The sequence below is a fragment of the Penaeus vannamei genome, chromosome 16, assembly GCF_042767895.1.
Source record: "Penaeus vannamei isolate JL-2024 chromosome 16, ASM4276789v1, whole genome shotgun sequence".
NCBI lineage: Eukaryota > Metazoa > Arthropoda > Malacostraca > Decapoda > Penaeidae > Penaeus > Penaeus vannamei.
Genome location: NC_091564.1, coordinates 36514668 through 36534667, shown reverse-complemented (window position 1 = coordinate 36534667; position 20000 = coordinate 36514668).

Below are 20000 nucleotides of genomic sequence, written 5' to 3'. Positions count from 1 at the left end.
GGAGAGGAGGGGAAAGAAGGAAGAAGGAAGAGAAGAAGGAAAGAGGAGGGAAGTGGAAGAGAAGAAGAGAAGGGAGGAAGAGAAGAAGAAGAAGAGAAGAGAAGAAAAGAAGAGAGAAGAAGAGATTAAAAAAGAAGAGAAGAGATAGAGAGAGGAGGGGAGAGAGAGACAGACAGAGAGAGCACGAAGAGGGAGAGATTAAAAAAAGAGATAGATAGATATATGGATAGATATAAATATAAATAGATATATAGGTAGATTGATAGATAGACACGTAAACTAAATACATATATGGAACAGGCGATATCAAGAAAAAAAATCGTAAAAAAATTAACATAATGAGAGGTTTGGGCAGCGAACACCAGGAAGCGGATGAGAACTAAATAACAAAACAATATGATCACATATCAGAATGACATTGGCCGAGAAAAAAGAAAGTTCATTAATCAAATAAAGACAGAACAAACAGCGACAGTGACCTTGCCTTAAGGATGAATAAGGTAGGGGCGGGGCGGCCATTGTTTACATCCCGTGCGCATCTCGTAGTTCTTTTGTTTTTCGCTTATCTTTAGTTTTTTTTCCTCTCTCATTTTTCTTTTAGCCTCTCTCTCTCTCTCTCTAAACGTTTATCGCACGACCATTAGCCAAGTATGTACCGACATATACTTGCAAAGTATGTCCCGGGATGTTTGCACAATATGCATACGATAATAAATCCGCTGAGAATGCCTACGAATGGCGAGATATGACAACTGACCCCACGCCATAAACACGGTTAATATACCGATAATTTCTGAACATCCAACATGATATCAAGACAAGGAATGGCCTTTGCGGATAAAGATGCCACAGAACTGGTCACATCTGGTTCTTAAAAAAACATACCAAAATGCCTCGCCATCTTTGAATAGATTAAGAAACTCGATAATGGTCTAAGCAGGTGGACAAACATGGCGGATGGGAGAGCTTGGGAGGAGGAGGAGGAGGAGGAGGAGGAAGAAGAGGAAGGGGAAGAAGAAGAGGAAGAAGAAGAAGAAGAAGAAGAAGAAGAAGAAGAAGAAGAAGAAGAAGAAGAAGAAGAAGAAGAAAAAGAAGAAGAAGAGGAGGAAGAAAAAGAAAAAGGTGGGGGACGAAGAAGAGGCAGATGAAGAGGAAGAGAATGGAGAAGAGGTGGAGGAAGAAAAGACAGAGGACTAAGAAAGAGAAAAAGAAGAGAAGAAAAAGGTCGAGGACGAAGAGAAAGAAAATGAAGAGGTGGAGGCAGAAGAAAAGGTGGATGATGAAGAAGAGGAAAAAGAAGAAAAAGTGGAGGACGTAGAACAGGATGAAGAAAGGGACGACGAAGAAAAGGAAGAGGGAGAACAGGAAGAAAAAGTGGAGGACAGAGAAGAGAGAAACCAGGAGGGCGAAGAGTAAAAATAGGAGGGGGATGAGGAGGAGGAAGAAGAGGAAAAAGAAGACGAACAAACCGAAACCAGACAAAAGAAAAAATACTCAAAATAGAATGGAAAAATAACAAGAAGGAAAAGAAATCGAAAATAGAGAGAGAGAGAGAGAGAGAGAGAGAGAGAGAGAGAGAGAGAGAGAGAAGGAAAGAAAGAGAGTGAGAGAGAGAGAGACAGAGAGAGATAAGAGAGAGAGAGAGATAAAGAGAGAGAGAGAGAGAGAGAGAGAAGAGAGAGAGAGAGAGAGAGAGGAGCAGAGAGAGAGAGAGAGAGAGAGAGAGAGAGAGAGAGAGAGAGAGAGAGAGAGATAGATAGATAGATAGATAGAGAGAGAGAGAGAGACAGCCAGCCAAACAGACAGAGAGAGACAGAGACAAAGAGAAAGAGAGAGAAGGGAGAAAGAAAGAAAAAAAAAACAAAAGATGAATCGACAGCCATCACTAAGAATCCATTGTTAGAGCCAACGCGACCCGCCCAAGAGCTCCACCGCCACCCCCCCCCACCCCCCACCCCCACAGCCTCACTCCGGTAGACAGATCTCTTATCTCACGTGACCAGACCGAGAGATAAGGACTGATAACAGGACCTGGGCGATAACGCAGGTCATTTCCTCTCGCGTGTGTGGGCGTGTAGGTGTAGGTAGCTCGCGTGATGGTGATAAGCCTATGGTCAGGGGGGGTGGGGTGGGGGGTGGGGGTATTAGTATCTCGCGCGGAAATGGGGTGTGATGCTGGAGATTTTTTTTTTTTTTTTTAATGAGTGGGATGGGGTGGTTAGAGGAGGAGAGGGTGGTAAGGTGGGTGAAGGAGGAGGAAAGAGAGAGAGAGAGGGAAGGAAGGGAGGAAAGGAAGGAAGACGAGAGAAAGGGAGGGAGAAGGAAGGAGTGAGAGAGGGGTGAGAGCGGGAAGGAAGAGGAGAGAGGAGAGGGAAGGAAGAAGAGACAGAGGGGGAGAGGGAGGAAGGGAGGGGGAGATACGAAAATGGAGAGAGAAAGAAAGAGAAAACGAAGAAAAAAAGTATAAAATACAGTACCAGAGAAACAGAAAGAAAGAAAAAACATCTAGAGAAAATGATACCAAAGAAACCCTCTCCCCCCCCCCCCCCCCAAGAAAAGGCTAGAAGCAGAGCAACGAGAAATAAACAAAACAATCAAACAAACAAACAAACCATCAGAAAATCAAAGACAAAACAACCCCCCCCCCAAAAAAAGGAAAAAAATAATAATAACTAAAAAAAAAAAAAAAAAAAAAAAAAAAAAAGATAAACGAAAACCAGGAGAAAAAAACGACCCGAGGAGGAGTAGGAGTAGGAGTAGGAGGAGGAGAAGGAGGAGGAGGGGGAGGAAGAAGAAGAAGAAGAAGAGGAGGAGGAGGAGGAGAGGACACCCACGTCGTCGAAGGAAACAAAGGCATCTTGAAGCTCGATATTTTCTTCAAGTTTCATGACGCGAGAGTACAGCGTCTTCAAGACATCGACGTGGAGCACACTGTACCACCGAGACAAGAGTGAGAGAATGTTATGATTTTTATTATTTTATCATTTTATTATTCTCTTTAATCGTAACGCGTATTTTTACTTATTTATTTTTATTTTTTTTATTTTTTTTATGAGTATAGGTTCTCTAACGACATATTTTGTGTAGTGTTGATAATGTGTTTATTAAGTCTATTTTCTTTTCTGATCCTTATGATTTCAATATATTGGAAAATCATCGAATTCATCATTATCTTTGTCATTTGTGGCATTCTACTTTTATAACAACAACAATAACAAAAACAGCATCAACAAACAACCACTACTACTACCACAGCATCAACAACTACTACAACTACAACAACAAAACAACTACTACTACTACTACTACTACAACAACAACAACAACAACTACTACTACTTCTGCTACTACAATTACTACAACTACAACTATTACTACTACCACTACCTCGTCTGCATCGGCCTTCGACGGACTGCAATGATGATGATAACCACTACCACTATTACTATTACTATTACTACTAATACCACAATAACTGCTACTACTATTACTACTACCATCCGCTCTCTCCGCGCATTCAGTCACCACTCCATTCACCATTAAACAACACTAACCTCACCACTCCATTCACCATTAAACAACACTAACCTCACCACTCCTATCCTCATTTCGCACTCCTCCTCACTTCCTCACAAGCATCTTCACCATCATCACCTTCCCAAGGACGACTCAACTCCTTACAAGGAATATGAGAGACATTTTCCCAAGGGCGATTTTCTGTGACGGACTCCCTTGTCATTTTCAGCCTAGTGGGTTGCCAGTTAGGGTATTTAATTGTCTTTTTTTCGATCTGGGAATTCTTTGATGATGGGTAAATTACTTTTGGTTTTGCTACAATTAGAAGCGTCTCATAGATGTTTGTTTATTGGTGATTTGTATGTAAATTTGGTTGTTCGTGTCTTAAATACTTATTCATCTAATTATTTTCTTATCTATTTATTCATATACACATACATACACATACACACACACAGACAGATATATATATATATATATATATATATATATATATATATATATATATATATATAATATATATATATACATATATATATATAATATATATATATACATATATATATGTATATATATATATATATATATATATATATATATATATAAATTCATCATTCCTATTATTATTATCGTAGGCATTATCATCATTATTACTATTATCATTATCATCACCATCATTACCAACATTTAAACTATCAATCACTATATATGAACTTAATCGTCATCACATTCTCCAGGATAACTCTCATTATTCATAAAAAAAGAAAGAGCGCTTAATTGGTAATTAAATAGAAATACGTGGACAAAATGATAGACTGATGGAAGTTTAGAAACCTGCGACAGATGGATATGCATAAGACAACATAAATGAAGTACGTAGATGAATGAAAGAGAAAGAGGTAAATAGATAGAAAAGATAAACTAGACACACATACATACAAGCACACACACACACGCACATACACATTCACACACACACACAGATATATATATATATATATATATATATATATATATATATATATATATATATTTACATATATATATGTATATATATATGTATATATATATATATATATATATATATATATATATTATATATATGTGTGAGTGTATATATATACATATATGTATATATATATGTATGTATATATATATATTTACATATATATATGTATATATATGTGTGTGAGTGTGTATATGTATGTATATATATATGTATGTATATATAAACATATATATATATATATACATATATATATATATATATATATATATATATATAAATAAAAAATATATATATATATATATATAAATAACATATATATATATATATATATATATATATATATATATGTATGTATATATATATATATATATGTATATATATATATATATATATATATATATATATATGTATGTATATATATATATATATATATATATATATATATATATATATATATATATATATATATATATATATATATATATATATATATATATATGTATGTATATATATATATATATATATATATATATATATATATATATATATATATATATATATATATATACAGAGGAGAGAGAGAGAGAGAGAGAGAGAGAGAGAGAGATAAAGAGAAAGAAAGAAACAAACAAACAAATTTCAGTTTCCCATCACACCAACGTGTTCCTTTTAAAAAGATATCGACTCAGGACCGGAATAGCGTTTTTCCCTTGATCTTGACTCAGCGCAACGGCCTTGTCAGCGGTACTAATGGGCGAGATGGTTTCCTTCGCGCCTCCTTCGGTTCCCACGCCTGATTGCTGCCGCGTCTCGTACCTCTCTCGTCCGCGGTTTTGCTCGATGCCCTGGGAACAAAATCTTACCTACTAGCCTTATTTTTTATTCATTTTGTGGGTGTGGGTGGGTGGATGGGTGGGGCGGGGGCGTGAAGTGAGGGATTTTGTGATTATTATTTATTTTTATGTTTTTTTTGAGTTGTTGATTTAATGTATTAATCTTTAAGGTATAGGTTTTTCTTCTCTGATTTCCTTAATATCTCTCTCTCCTTTATTTACTTATCTGTGTATCTGCCCTTATCTTTTTATTTTTTCTCTCCTGTTTCTGTGTCGTAGACAAAACGAAGGAAATGGAATCTAAAACAATAGAGTTTTCTTCGTGAACAAAAACACAAATGCTGTCTCGCGTTTGTTTACCTGTTGCTTTGTTTACGATTTGTTCAGCATGAATCTTAAGTACACGCACACAAAGAAAGATACACAAATTGTAAACAAGTTTGTCCATTCTGTCGATCCTGTCTAATTGTCTGTTTTCTGTAACCTGTCTATGTTGCATCTGCCTGTCACCTTTCTCTCCCTCTCTCTCTTTCTCTTCCTCCCCCTCTTTCTCTTTCCTTCTCTCTACTCCCTATCATCTTCTCTCTCTATTTCCAGTCAAATTTATCATATGTTTCAATAATCTGGATCTAAAAGCCTCCATCATTTCGCTGCAGAACAATAGAGCTCTTCATTTGTATGTAACTTCCGAAATCTGGGGAAAGCTGTCCGGGGGAAATTTCATTAGAGGATCCTGCATAATACTAAATATGGGAAACGATTTTATTGCTCAAGTTTGCAAATTGTTGCCCCGTTACAAAGAGGTAATAAAATGTAATCAGTCTTCATCCTGTATGACATTAAAATTTCTACTTTTTGTTATCAAGGAGAGATGGAGAGAGGGTGAGGGTGAGGAAGAGGAAGAGGGTGAGGGTGAGGGAGAGGGAAAGGGAGGGGGAGAGAGAGAGAGGAGAGAGAGAGAGAGAGAGAGAGAGAGAGAGAGATAGAGAGAGAGAAGAGAGAGAGGAGAGAGAGAGAGAGAGAGAGAGAGAGTAGAGAGAGAGAGAGAGAGAGAGAGAGAGAGAGAGAGAGAGAGAGAGAGAAGAAAAAAAATAGAGATTAAGAGAAAGACTGAGAGACACAGAAAGACCCAGACAGATACACGCATAGAAAAAACAAATAAAATAAAAAAGATATACACAACCACACCGATTGAAGGAGAGAGTGATCCACAGACAGTTGAGTTGGATTTGGCAAGATGCCTTTACCAAAACCAGAATCTTGCTAGCCAAAGCAACGATGCAAACCCGTCTGCCACACCAAGGTTTTCGCATAATGTAAAAGGAAGAATGCAAATAAAGAAAATATACAAGCAATAGAAGACAAAGACAAACAGCAACGAAAATAAAGATATAACATGGAAATTCGCGACATCGAGTATTGAGTGTCACAGAAAACGGGAAATCGAAGGAGGCTGCCAAGGGATCGTGTGTATAAATGTTATTCTCTTATTACAAAAACGAATATTTCCTCCCTTTCTCCCTCATTTATTAGTAAAATTTCTTTAACGGGGGGAAAGTCCGGAGAAAATATATCCCAGACGCCATCTTTCCGGTTGACTGGAGTTCCTAATGGGAGTATATTGACGTCATAAGTATACGTTCTTTGATATACTCCTCCAGCGGTGCAAAGAACTCGAGGCGATGAGAAAAAAGGCAAACTTTTTTTTACCTTTTGAAAACTCTTTGTTTGAAAGTTATAATGAAAATGAATAATTTTTAAGATCTTTTTTATTTTACTAAGAAGGTATTGTTCCTTTCCCCCTTGTATATAACCATAGTTATTGTGACCTTTCTTACTCTTATCATCATCATCTCTTTTGTCATCATGATTACCATAATTGCCGTTCCTGTTATTGTTATGGACAACAGAAAAAAGAACAATAAGAAGGACATCAACCTTAGTAACAATAATGATGATCATAACAATGATCATTATCACTATTATTACTATTATGCTCATCATCATCATTGTCATTATCATCACTGTATGCTGTGTAGTGAAGTGGTGAACGTGCTGGTTTTGCAATCTTGCTGACCTGCGTTCGATCCTGCGCGCTGCCAGTGGATGGTCACCCCGGCTATTCATTGCACACGGAGACTTAGAACTCAAAACAGACAGTATGTCACAGCAAAGAATGTCCATTGTAACAAATGAAATTGAAACTAAATCTTTAATCTTTAATCATCTTTACCGTTGCTATAACCATCAAATGCATTATTATATCCATCATTATTACGATTACTCTCATTCTTATCATCGCCTTCACTATTCCTTCTTTTCCTTTTCTTATGTTCTACCGATTCATCTATCTCTTCTCCTATTCCCATTTTCTACCTATTCCTCTATTCCTTTATCCTGTTCATATTTTTACATATCTATCTATTTATCTAGTTCTCTATTTACGTTTTCTACCCACCAACAATCTATTTATCTATTCTTTTCTCCCTTCCACATTTTCTACCTACCTACCTACCTATCTATTTCCTTCTCCTTTTCACATATTCTATCTATCTATTTATCTATTTCTTTCTCCTTCTCACATATTCTATCTATTTATCGATTTCCTTCTCCTTTTCACATATTTTACCTACCTATATATCTATTTCTTTCTCCCTTCCACATTTTCTACCAACCTATCTATCTATCAATTTCTTTCTTCTTTTCAAATATTCTATCTATCTATCAATTTATTTCTCCTTTTCACATATTCTATCTATCTATCTATCAATCCATTTATTTCTCCTTTTCACATATTCTATCTATCTATCTACCTATCTATCTATCCCTTTCGCCTTTCCTTCGCCCCTCCTTCCAGACAGCGGAGAGGCAGCAAGACCAAAGATCCGACGGTTGAGGATCGCCTTTCGTCTTGCTGTCTCGCGTCTTGCAAGATGCTAGCAACAGCATCTTGGACGCGAGGAAATGGAAAACCCCGAGCGAGTTCTGCTTTTTTTCTGATTTTGTTTTTGGTAATGTTGGATTTGTTTTTTTCGTGGTTTTTATTTTGAAGAGAAAGGAAGAAAGGAGGGAAGGAAAGGAGGAGGGAGGGAAGGAGATAGACTGATATAGAGAGAGATAGAGATAGAGACAGATAGAAGGACAGATAGAGAGACAGAGATAGATAGATAGACAGTTAGACAGATAGGTAGATGGATAGATTGAGAGAGAGAGAGAGAAATAAACAGATGAACCCCCCCAAAAATTTAGTCAGAAATAACAAGAATCAGATACAAGACCATAACCGAAATAAACCCTCACAAAACGTAACAAACACAAGGGAAAATACAACAAACAAAAAAACAAAACAAACAAACAAAAAAGAAGACAAAAAAAGCGTGCAACAAAAACAAACCCAAAACCTCAGTAATCAAATCTCGAAACCAATCTGGTTGATGACGAACGATCGAGATGCCAGACAAGAGAGATTCAATTCTGTATAGAGGAAGGGAATCCAAAGGGCGAGAGGTTGGATTCCGATTCTTTTTAGGGGAATTGAAGAGGATTTGAGGGAGGGAGGGGGAGGGGAGGGGGGAGGATAGGAGAGAGGAGATGTAATTAGGGTTGGAGGGAGAGTGACGAGGATAGGAGAGTGGGGAGAGGAGAGGGGAGAGTAAAATTGGGTCGGAGGGGAGAGGTAGTGGGGGGAGGGTAGGAGAGAGAAGAGGGGATAGGAAAATAGGGTTAGAAGGAGAAAGAGTGGAAGGAATAGGGTTGGAGAGGGGAGATGTAATTAGGGTTGGAGGAGGGGGATGAAGGGAGGATAGAAGAGAGGAGAGGGGAGAGTAAATGGTGTTGGAGGGATAGTGACGACGATAGGAGAATGGGGAATGAAGAGTGAAGAGGGATGAAGGGAGAGTGGGGAGGATAGGGACGCGGTAGAGACCAGAGGACGAAATCGGGTGAAGGAATAAAGGACGGGGGGAAATCGGGCTAAATCGGGGGACGGGATATAGACCAGAAGGCCAAAATCGGGGAAAAGTAGTAAAGGAACGGGGAAAATATCTAACAAAACCAAGGAAAAGAACAGGAAGACAGGAACTAAAATCTGATGAAATCGACGGGTGTGTGTGTGTGTGTGTGTGTGTACGTGTGTGTGTGTGTGTGTGTGTACGTGTGTGTATGTGTGTGTGTATGTGTGTGTGTGTGTGTGTGTTTGTGTGTGTGTGTGTGTGTGTGCGCGCGCGAGCGTGTGTGGGAAGTGGGGGAGAGGGGAAGGGGGAGAGGTAGAAGGTGGGTGGAAGGACGAGAAGTGGGGGGAAGTGGGGGGACGGAGTAGGGGGAATGTAGGGGAAGTGGGTGGAAGGACGAGAAGTGGGGGGAAAGGGGGAGGGACGTGAGGGAGGAGGGGAAGGGGGAGAGGTAGAAGTGGGTGGAAGGACGAGAAGTGGGGGGAAGGGGGAGGGAAGTGGGGGGAAGGGGAGGGGAGGAGCTGCACTGGACGAGGAATCTTTACACCCAGCTGAATCAGGTAACTGGATCCCTGTAAATTTTTCGCAGTCCGCTGTCCAGGGTCAAGGGAGGTCAGAGGCAAGTGCGTCTTCGCTCTTCTCTTTTGCTTGTGAGATCCGGAAGAAGGGAAGGAGTAAGAAGGAAGAGGAGGAAGAGGAAGAAGATGAAGGAGGAGCAGGAGGAGGAAGAGGAGAAACTAGAAGAAGAAGAAGACAAAGATGAAGAGGGAGAAGAGGACAGGAGAAGGAAGAGGAGGAGGAGGAGGAAAAGAAGGAAGAGGAGAAGGAGAAGAAGAAAGAGGAAAAGAAGAAATAAGAATAATGAGAGAAAAAGTACGTGATAAAGAAAACTAAGAAGGAGAAGGATATAAATCCAACAAAGGAGGTTCACTGAACTTTTCTCTTTCCCCCTCTCCCTCTCTCTCTCTCTCTCTCTCCCTCTCTTTCTCCCCCCTCTCCCTCTCCCTCTCTTCCCCCCTCTCCCTCTCCCTCTCTTCCCCCCTCTCCCTCTCCCTCTCTTCCCCCCCTCTTCCTCTCCCTCTCTTTAATTTAAAGGGATAGAAGTTTTCAATGTACACCATCTCCTCTCACCGGCGCCCATAGACTCGATGAATGGGCGGGCTTAAGGCGCCATAACTAATCAGCTGATCGTCTGTTAGTAGGGGGAGAGGAGGGGGGGGGAGTCGGGTAAGGGGGTGATGGGGTAGCGTAGGGGGGTGATGGGGTAGGGTAAGGGGAAGGGATGCGGTAAGGTAGGGGGTAAGGTTGGGTGGGAAGGGGAGGGGGAACGGTAAGGTAGGGGGTAGGGGTAGGGGGTAGGGGGAAAGGGGGAGGGTAGGGGCATGATGGGAAGAGGGCGATGGGGTATGGGCTGGGGAAGGGGGGGCCGCGAGGAATGAAGGGATGGAGAAGAGAAAGAGAGAATAAAATAGATAGAGAGAGAGAGAAGGATAAAGAGAGAAAGAGGACGATATCAAAAGAAGAAAAGGAGAAAAGGCAACGAGAGAGAACTAATAGGGAGACAAAGAAAGAAAGAAGATGAAATAAGGCAGAGGAAAATCTGGCAACAATTGCTTCTAAAATGACGATCACAATGAATCCCAAATACTGTTCAAATAGCGATTAAGATATTTTCTATCGTGAATTTACAATCAATTTTTCTCGGCGCCTTCATCACCATCATCATCACTGTTCTCGTCACTCACATCATCACTATCATCACCATCATTATCAGTCTCATTATCAAATTCATTATCATCTCCCTTCTCACCATCTTTAGCCCCGCCCTCGTTATCACCACTCCCGCCATCATCATGTCATCACCATAGCTGTCATCATCATCGCCCTCATCATAATCACCACCTTCGTCTCACAATCGCCATCGTTATCTCCGAAATGATGATCCGATTATCTTTATTCGATGACTCATCTGCGGTCCGTCTTAGGCTCCCCCCCCCCCCCCGCCTCCTATATCCCGCCCACCTCCCTAATAAATTTTGTTCCCCTACCCCCTACCTCCTCCGCCCCTACCCCGTCCATCTTCAAGTTCTAGGATTTTGGATAAATATATTTCCTTTTACCCTCTAACACTCAGATTTTCGTCTCCGCCCCCCCCCGCCTCCATTCAATTTCCAATCTTTTCACCCTTTCCAATCCCATGATTTTCGACCCCCCCCCCCCGCCCCCCACCTCCACTCATTTTCCAATCTCTTTTTTTTCACCCCTTCCAATCCCATGATTTTCGACACCCCCCCCTTTTCAATTTCTAGGTCTACGACCCCCTCCAATCCCAAGATTTTCGACACGTCTTCCCCCCTTCTCCTCGATCGAGCACCACCCCAGCTTCTTGGCCTTTTCTCGCCTTCTTCAACCCCTAAACCTCGGCTTCTACACTCCATACACCTCCTAACCCCTTACTCAGTTCCATTTTCCTCCTTAAACACTTTTCGAACCCCTATCGGCTGCTCCCCTTCTACCTCGCTCCCTCTCCCACCCCCTCATCCTCCTCCATCCCTCCAATGCCTACCACCAGCCTTCCACCTTACTCCGCCTCCATCCACTTCCCTCCAACTCCTCTCCCCTTATCCACCTCCCCACTCCCCCTCCCCTTTATCCACCTCCCTCCCCCCTTATTCCACTTCCCACCATCCCGCTCCCCCTCCCCTTTATCCACCTCCCCATCCCGTTCCCTCCCCCCTTATCCACCTCCCACCATCCCGCTCCCCTCCCCCCTTATCCACCTCCCCATCCCGCTCTCTCCCCCCTTATCCACCTCCCACCATCCCCGCTCCCTCCCCCCTTATCCACCTCCCCATCCCGCTCTCTCCCCCCTTATCCACTTCCACCATCCCGTTCCCTCCTCCCTTATCCACTTCCCCCACCATCCCGCTCCCCCTTATCCACCTCCCTCCCCCCCCCATATCTACCTACCACCACATCCCGCTCCCTCCCCCCCCCCTCCGCCCCAGCTTCAAGGCAGGTTCTTCCCGTCTGTACAGGTTCCTCCGTTCGCCTTCCTCGTATTGTGGGATTGCTCGTTGTATTCGCCTAAATGCCTCGTCCCCGGTTTTGTTTCTTTTGTTATTTTTGTTTTCTTGTCCCCAGTTTTTTTCGGTTTTATTGTCCCCCAGTTTTGTTTTGTTATTTTTGTTTTCTGTTTCCTAGTCCCCAGTTTTTTTTCTTTTGTTAATTTTGTTTTGTTTTCTTGTCCCGTTTTATTTTTTTGTTTGTTTTCTTGTCCCTTTTTTGTTATTTTTGTTTTCTGTTTTCTTGTCCCCCAGTTTTGTTTCTTTTTTTGTTTTCTCTCTTTTTTGTTTTTAGATTTTTTTTTCTTTTTTTGTCCGTCTCTTAGAATATTGTTCAGCTGTCTGTCTTGCTGTTTGTTTGTTTATTTGCCTGTCTGTCTCTGTGTCTGTGCGTGTCGAGCTGTAAGTCCGTCCGTCTGTCTCTCTGTAAGTCTTTCTCTGTCTCCCTCCCTCTCTTTCTCTGTTCTCTCTCCTCCACTTTCTTCTTCGGTGTCTTCCATTTCTCTCTTCCAGACCCCCCTCTTCCTTCTTCGCTTTAATGACTATGCTCTTCTTCTTTTTTCTTTTCAACCTATTTATTTCTCGTCATCTATCTCCCTTATGCACATTATTGCACAATTTCTCGGATGCAATAACACTTTCTTCCTCCCACGCCTGTCTCGACCCTTTATTTTGTTGCTTCTCTCTCTTCCTTTTTCGTCTCAAGCTTTTGTATCTTATTACATCTTTTATTATTATTTCTTAATTCCCTCTCCGTCTTCTCTTTCTCATTCTCCTTTTCTTCTTGTCTTATTATCTGATATTCCTTCTTTATTCTTTCTCTGTCCTCCTTCTCATTTTTCTTCTTTTCCTCTTTCTATTCCCTTTCTTGCTTTTGTATTTGGTATTCTTTGTTTACTCCTTCTTATCTCTCTCTCTCTCCTCCTTCTATTGCTCTTCCTCTTCTTTTCCCCCTTCATTCTGCTCTTCTCTTTCTTCTTTCTCTTCCATCTCTTTTCTAACTTTTTTATGCATATCTACACGTATAGCCTATTTATTCCTTTCCTTTTTCTTCTCTCCTCCTTCTCCTCTTGTTCTTTTTCTTCCCCTCCTACTTCTACTCTTCCTCTATGCTTCGTCCTCCTCAGCATCCACTTTCCCTCTCTCTCGCTTCGCTAAATGCCAGATACTCCGAGCCAAGTTGTCTCCTCCTTCTTCTTCTCTCTCTCTCCTCTTCCTATTTTCGTAGTGACTCCCTTTTCCCTCTTTCATTTCCCCTTCCTTTATTCGCTCCCCTACCCTCCTTTCTATCTATTTTCTCTTCCTCTCCCCACCTGCTTCATACTTCCTCCCTTTCCTTCCCCTTCTCTCCACTCCCTCATACACCCAGCTCCTCTACCACTCCCCTCATTCCCTCCTTCCTCTCTCCTCTTCCCCATCACCCATCCATCCCCATCCTCCTTCCCTTCCCCTCTTCCCCAACCCCCGTCAATCCTTCCCATTCCCCTCTTCCCCTCCCTCTATCCCTTAATCCTTCCTCCTTCCCCTTTAACCCTTCTTTTCCCCATTCCCACCTTCCCCTCCTCCCTCAATCCAACCCTTCCCTCCCCCCTCAATTCCTACCCCCTTCCCCTCCCCCTCAATCCAACCCCTTAACCCTTCCCCCCTTCCTCCCCCTCCCCCTCCTTCTATCCCCCAACCACTTAACCCCTCCCTCTCAATCCAACCCACTTCCCCCTTCCCCTCAATCCTCCCCCACCCCTTCAACCCTTCCCCCTTCCCCCTCCTCCCCCAACACCTTCCCCTCTTCCCCTCCCCCTCAATCCACCCCTTCCCCCTTCCCCTCCCCCCTCCCCCTCAATCCTACCCTCTCCCCCAACCCCTCCTCCCCCAACCCCTTCCCTCTTCCCCCTCCCCCTCAACCCTACCCCCTTCCCCCCTTTCCCCTCCCCCACCCCGTCCGCAGGTGCCTTGGGGGTCAAAGGGCGATCAGCCTCTCGGACTGGACTCGCGGCTTCTCCCGGGAGGGTCAGTGGACGCCGCCGCCGCCGCCGCCGCTGTCACGCTCGCTCCGTGTCCGGTCCAGTTATCCACACTTCCTTCATTCCTCTTTTGTTTTTGTTTTGTTTCTTCTTCTTCTTTTTTGTTTTTTTGTGTTCTTTTATTTTTTGTACGTCTTTTTTTTCGTGTTCTATTCTTCTTTTCTAATTTTCTTCTTTTTTTGTATTTTTTTATTCTTTTCTCGCCTTCTATTTGTTCTTTTTCTTTTCTCCATCTTCTTCTTTGTTCCTTTTTCACCTTCTCATTCTCCTTACATTATTTTCCTCTTCCTCTTTACCTCCTGATTCGTTCTCTTCTGTGGTTCCTCTTCATCTTTCGCTCACTTCTTGTATTATTTTCCTCTTCCTCTTTACTCCTCCTTTCGCCGCCTTTTTGTCGTTTCCCCTCATTTACTTTCACTTTCCTCCTCTTCTCCACTGATTCCTCTTCCTTCTCTTCCTCCTCCAACTACTCTTCCCTTCCTTTTCTTTATCTCATTCTTTCATCTTCCCTTTTTCTTCTCTTTCACCCTATTATCTTCCTCCGTTTTATCTCCCCCCTTCCCTCGCCCTCTTCCCTTTCTCTTCGTCTTCCTCTTTATCTCCTCCTCTTCTTCATTATCATCCTCTTTGGTCCCTTTCCATCTCTCCTTCCTCCTCTTTCTTTATCTCCTCCCTTCGCCCATTCCCCTTTCTCCTCCCCTTATTCTACTTCTTCCCTCTCTTCTCACCTTCCTCCTTCGATTATTCTCTCCCTCTCCCTCTCCCCGATTCCGAAGGCAATATAGCTACGATTTCCTTTCTTGCATTTATGAGACTCTCTTTCGGTTACGCCCATCCCACGCCCACGCCCACAAACGCACACACGCACACCCGACCCTCCGCCCTGCATCCTACCTACACCCACGCCCGCATAGACACCCACCTGCAACATCGTGCACGGACAGCAACACATATTCTCTTGTGGCGTCGTTGCAGAGGCTATCGGGCGCTTGGTATGAGTTGGAATAAACATGTACGTGACTGGTCGTGAACGTATGTGTACGTACAAGTGCATACATATAGATGCACACGCGTGGATGTATACACACGAACAAAGCCATGCGTCTGCATTAGATGGACAATGTATATAGATATTCATACGCACACACACGTACATACACATGTGTGTTTGTGTGTGTGTGTGTGTGTGTGTGTGTGTGTGTGTGTGTGTGTGTGTGTGTGTGCGTGTGTGTGTATAACGTCCATATATTTGTACCTGAATTTATTTTCTATTCATTTTTCATCTCTCTCTCTCCTTCCTGATTCTCTCTCCCTTTTCCTCCTCCCTTACGGTTCCCCTTTGTCACGCCCACCGCAGGGAGCTGTCACGACTTGCGGGAGGCGAGGAAGGGGCGTAGGGGGAGGGAGGGGGGGTTCCGTCCGTCCGGGTTCCTGTCACTATCCTCGTCTCTATCACTGAAGGAACCTATCACTATATTACTATCACTTCCACTCCTTAGCCTCCTCCTCTTCTTCCTCTTCCTGGTTCGTCTACTCCTCCTCTTTCAAAACCACCACATTCTCTTCCTACTCCACCACCACTACCTCCTTCACCACCTTCTCCTCCTCCGCCACTATCACACCACCACTGGCACCACCACCACCACCATCACCTCCACCTCCTCTTCCTCCTCCACCACCTCCACCACCACCACCACCAACTCCTCCTTCTCCTCCACCACCACCACCTCCTCCTCTTCTTCCTCCACCTCCACCTCCTCCTCTTCAGACAACCTGATAAGAGGTGATAGGCTTCTACAAATGATAGGCCTAAGATAACCCCTCCTGCTCTGTCACCTCATGACGTAAGGATCTGATCATCTCTTTCTGTCTCGTGTCATGTCCAGCTGAGTTGAGTCTTTGTATGTATAATCCTTTAATTTTTTTCGATTTCAATGTCGTGTTTCGTTTGGTTTATTTTGTTCTGTGGGTTTCAGTTTCATTTTTATTGTTTGTCTGTCTCTTTTTATTTATTGTTTGTCTGTCTATCTGTGTGTTTGTCTGTCTCTCCCTTCCTTTCTTCCTCTCGCCCCCCCCCTCCCTCCCCCCCCCCCCTCTCTCTCTCTCTCTCTCTCACATTTTCGTCATATTGATGGAGATATAAACCAAAATTCGGAGACACGTAAACACACACAAAATGACATTAGATGTAATTATAGCTATATGAATATAGAAAAAAAAAACTTACTCAAAGGCGATCAAATTCAAAGAAAAATCGTTCACAGGTAACCGCAAACATAGACAAACAAAAGAAAAAAAGAAAAAGAAGAAGCAAAACACAGACCCTTAAAAAAAAAATAAAAAAAAAAAAATAAAAAAAAGACCCCCCCCCAAAAAAAAAAAAAAAAATTACAAACATACTAACGAACAGACAATCAAACAGACACACTCTACCGCCATCTTCTTCCTCCGAACACTTCTTCCAGAAAGTTCCAGTCGACACTTCTATATCTCTTCCCTGCACCCGGTTAATGGAAGAGGAGGAGGAGGAAGAGGAGGATAGGAAGGAAGGGGAGGATGAGGAGGAAGGGGAGGGTGAGGAGGAAGAAGAAAAGTTGGAGGAGGAGGCGAAAGGAGAGAGGGAGAAAGAAGAAGGGTCGGAGGAGGAGAAAGAAGAAGAAAAGTTGGAGGAGGAGAAAGAAGAAGAGTTGGAGGAGGAAGAAGAGGAGAAGGTAAAGGAAGGGGAGATGGAGGACGAGGAGGAATAAGCGAAAGAAGTCGACGAAGAAAAAGAGTAGGAAGAAAAAATACGAGAAAGACGATAAAGCAAAAAGAACAAGAAGGGAGAGAAATCGAAGGAGAGAAATAATAATAACAACAACAATAATAATAAGAGGAAAAAGAATAAGAAAAGAAATAAGAAGGACGAGGCCCCACCTGAAGACGTTGGCCCGGCATTCAAAATATATCTCATATCTCTCTAATTATCTCGGCGTGGACGTTTCTTTTCAGGAGTTTGCAAAATGCGAAAATGTGCGCTTGGAGTGAAGTGTGCAAATGGTTCAAAATGAGAAGAACGTGCGAGTCTCGGAATGCGCAAATTAGGAAGAATGCGTTTTTTTTTTTCTTTTATTCAGATTAAGGAGTTTGGTCGTTCTACTGATGTGAATAAGATGGATGTTACAGGGAGATATTATATAACTGCTTTATGAATTTCTCTCTCTCTCTCACTTACTCTTTCTCTCTCACCCACTCTTTCTCTCACTCACTCTTTCTCTCTCTCTCTCTCTCTCTCTCTGTCTGCCTGTCTGTCTGTCTGTCTGTCTGTCTCTCTCTCTCAAATGAATGGACTTACTGAAATCCAAATAAATCGGAATAACTAACAAAGACCGCAACCAAAATACATCAACAAACAGACAAACAAACAAACCAGAGCCACGGACGCGCGCCCACCAAAAAGAAATAAAGAAAATATATATCTGTAAGAAATTCCGACAAAGATGATTGACCTCCCCCCCCCCCCCCCACGCGAGATGAACCTGACATCCGGGCTAACGGCGATCGGCGCCCCCACCCCCCCTCCCTCCTCCACTCCCCTCCGATGCCCTCCTCCTCCTCCCGAGTCCGGTCTGCTTCTCCTCCCTCCTACCCGTGCCCCCTTCCCCTCACCCCTCTGCCCGTGCCCCCTCTACCCCCCCTCTGCCCATGCCCCCTCCCCACCCCCCTCTGCCCGTGCCCCCTCCCCTCACCCCTCCACCCGTACCTTCCCTCCCTATCTCCCTTTCTTGCCTCCCTCCCCTCCCTTCCTTCCTTCCCTCCCTCCCCTTCCTCCCCCACCTCCCTCCCTCCCCTCGCCCCCTTGTAACCAGATTCCCTAACTCTTTTTTTCTTTAAAGTTCTACCCAAGGCGGCGAGACTTCCTTCAGCTGAGTGGCGTTTTGATTTCTTTTCGTTCGTTTTCAAGTGGTGTGGATGGTGATGCAGCTATATAGTCATATATATATATATATTTATATATATATATATATATATATATATATATATATATATATATATATATATATATATATATATAGTGTGGGTGTGGGTGTGTGTGTGTGTGTGTGTGTGTGTGTGTGTGTGTGTGTGTATGTGTGTGTGTGTGTGTGTGTGTGTGTGTGTGTGTGTGTGTGTGTGTGTGTGTGTATGTATGTATGTATATATATATATATATATATATATATATATATATATATATATATATATATATATATGTGTGTGTGTGTGTGTGTGTGTGTGTGTGTGTGTGTGTGTGTGTGTGTGTGTGTGTGTGTGTACATACACACCCACCCACATATATACATACATAAATACATATATATATATATATATATATATATATATATATATATATATATGTATATGTATATATATATATTTATATATATATGTATATATGTATATATATATATTATATATATACATACACATATATACACATATACACACACACACACACACACACACAAACACATATCTATAAACACACATACACACATATATATGCATATATCTATATCTATATCTATCTGTTCATCTTTATATCTCCATATCTATCTATCTGTAAATGTGGCTGCTTATCTATCTATCTCTATATGCATGGATGTATGTATGCATACGTACGTGTGTGGTCGTGTCTGAGTATGTTCATATACATGCATATGTGCATATATGACAGATATATATAATTGGAGTAATAGATAGGAAGACAGAAAGAAATATAGATACACATGAAGGTGGAAATACAGATTTAGACATATCAATCATTCTTATCATAGATACATATGGAAATGAATACGGCTGTGTACATATTTACGAAAACATGTTTAAACACGATACATAATAAACCAAACATTAGCAAAGTTCGCGTAATGGTGGCACTGTTTTTGGCACCGTGGTAGCGAATAACATCACAGGCGTGCCAACAGTGCGGTAACCATTCAGTCTTACAGTGAATACACTTTCAATTTATTTTTTCAGTGAAACAATTGTAATAATAATTGACCGATATGATGTTTTTTTTGTGTGGAAAATTTGTTAGTGAATATAATAATATTTTTTTGTCAATGAATATACATATAATACTTTTGTTAATGAATATAGATATACTTTTAATTCCTTTTCGGTTTAATGATGAACGCGCAACAGGTGGCGGCCCCAAATCTACATGATGATTGACACTTATCTTTGAAAACTAAAAAAATAATAATAATAATAAAAGAAAAAAAAAGAAAGAAAGAAAAAGACAAATATCACTTTACCTCCAAGGTCGACATTGTATCGCCACAAGAAGGGTTTATCGACCTTATAAATCTGAACTGTTCCTAGACACGGAGAATTTTTTTTTCTTGTAAATTTTGTCTGAATAATAGAAGTGCTTTTGTGTTTATTACGCGCTCAATTAAAAGAAAGGAAAAGAAAAATTCTGAAGCCTGCAGACAATGAGATTTAAGTACCGTAAACATTTTAAAAAATAGATGGAAATTTAAAATACACTATTGAAAGAGGATAAGGAGACAAAACGCACATGGTACAGACAAACTATTTCATTTCATTCTGGTACGCACTGCCATTATGGATTCATTCAT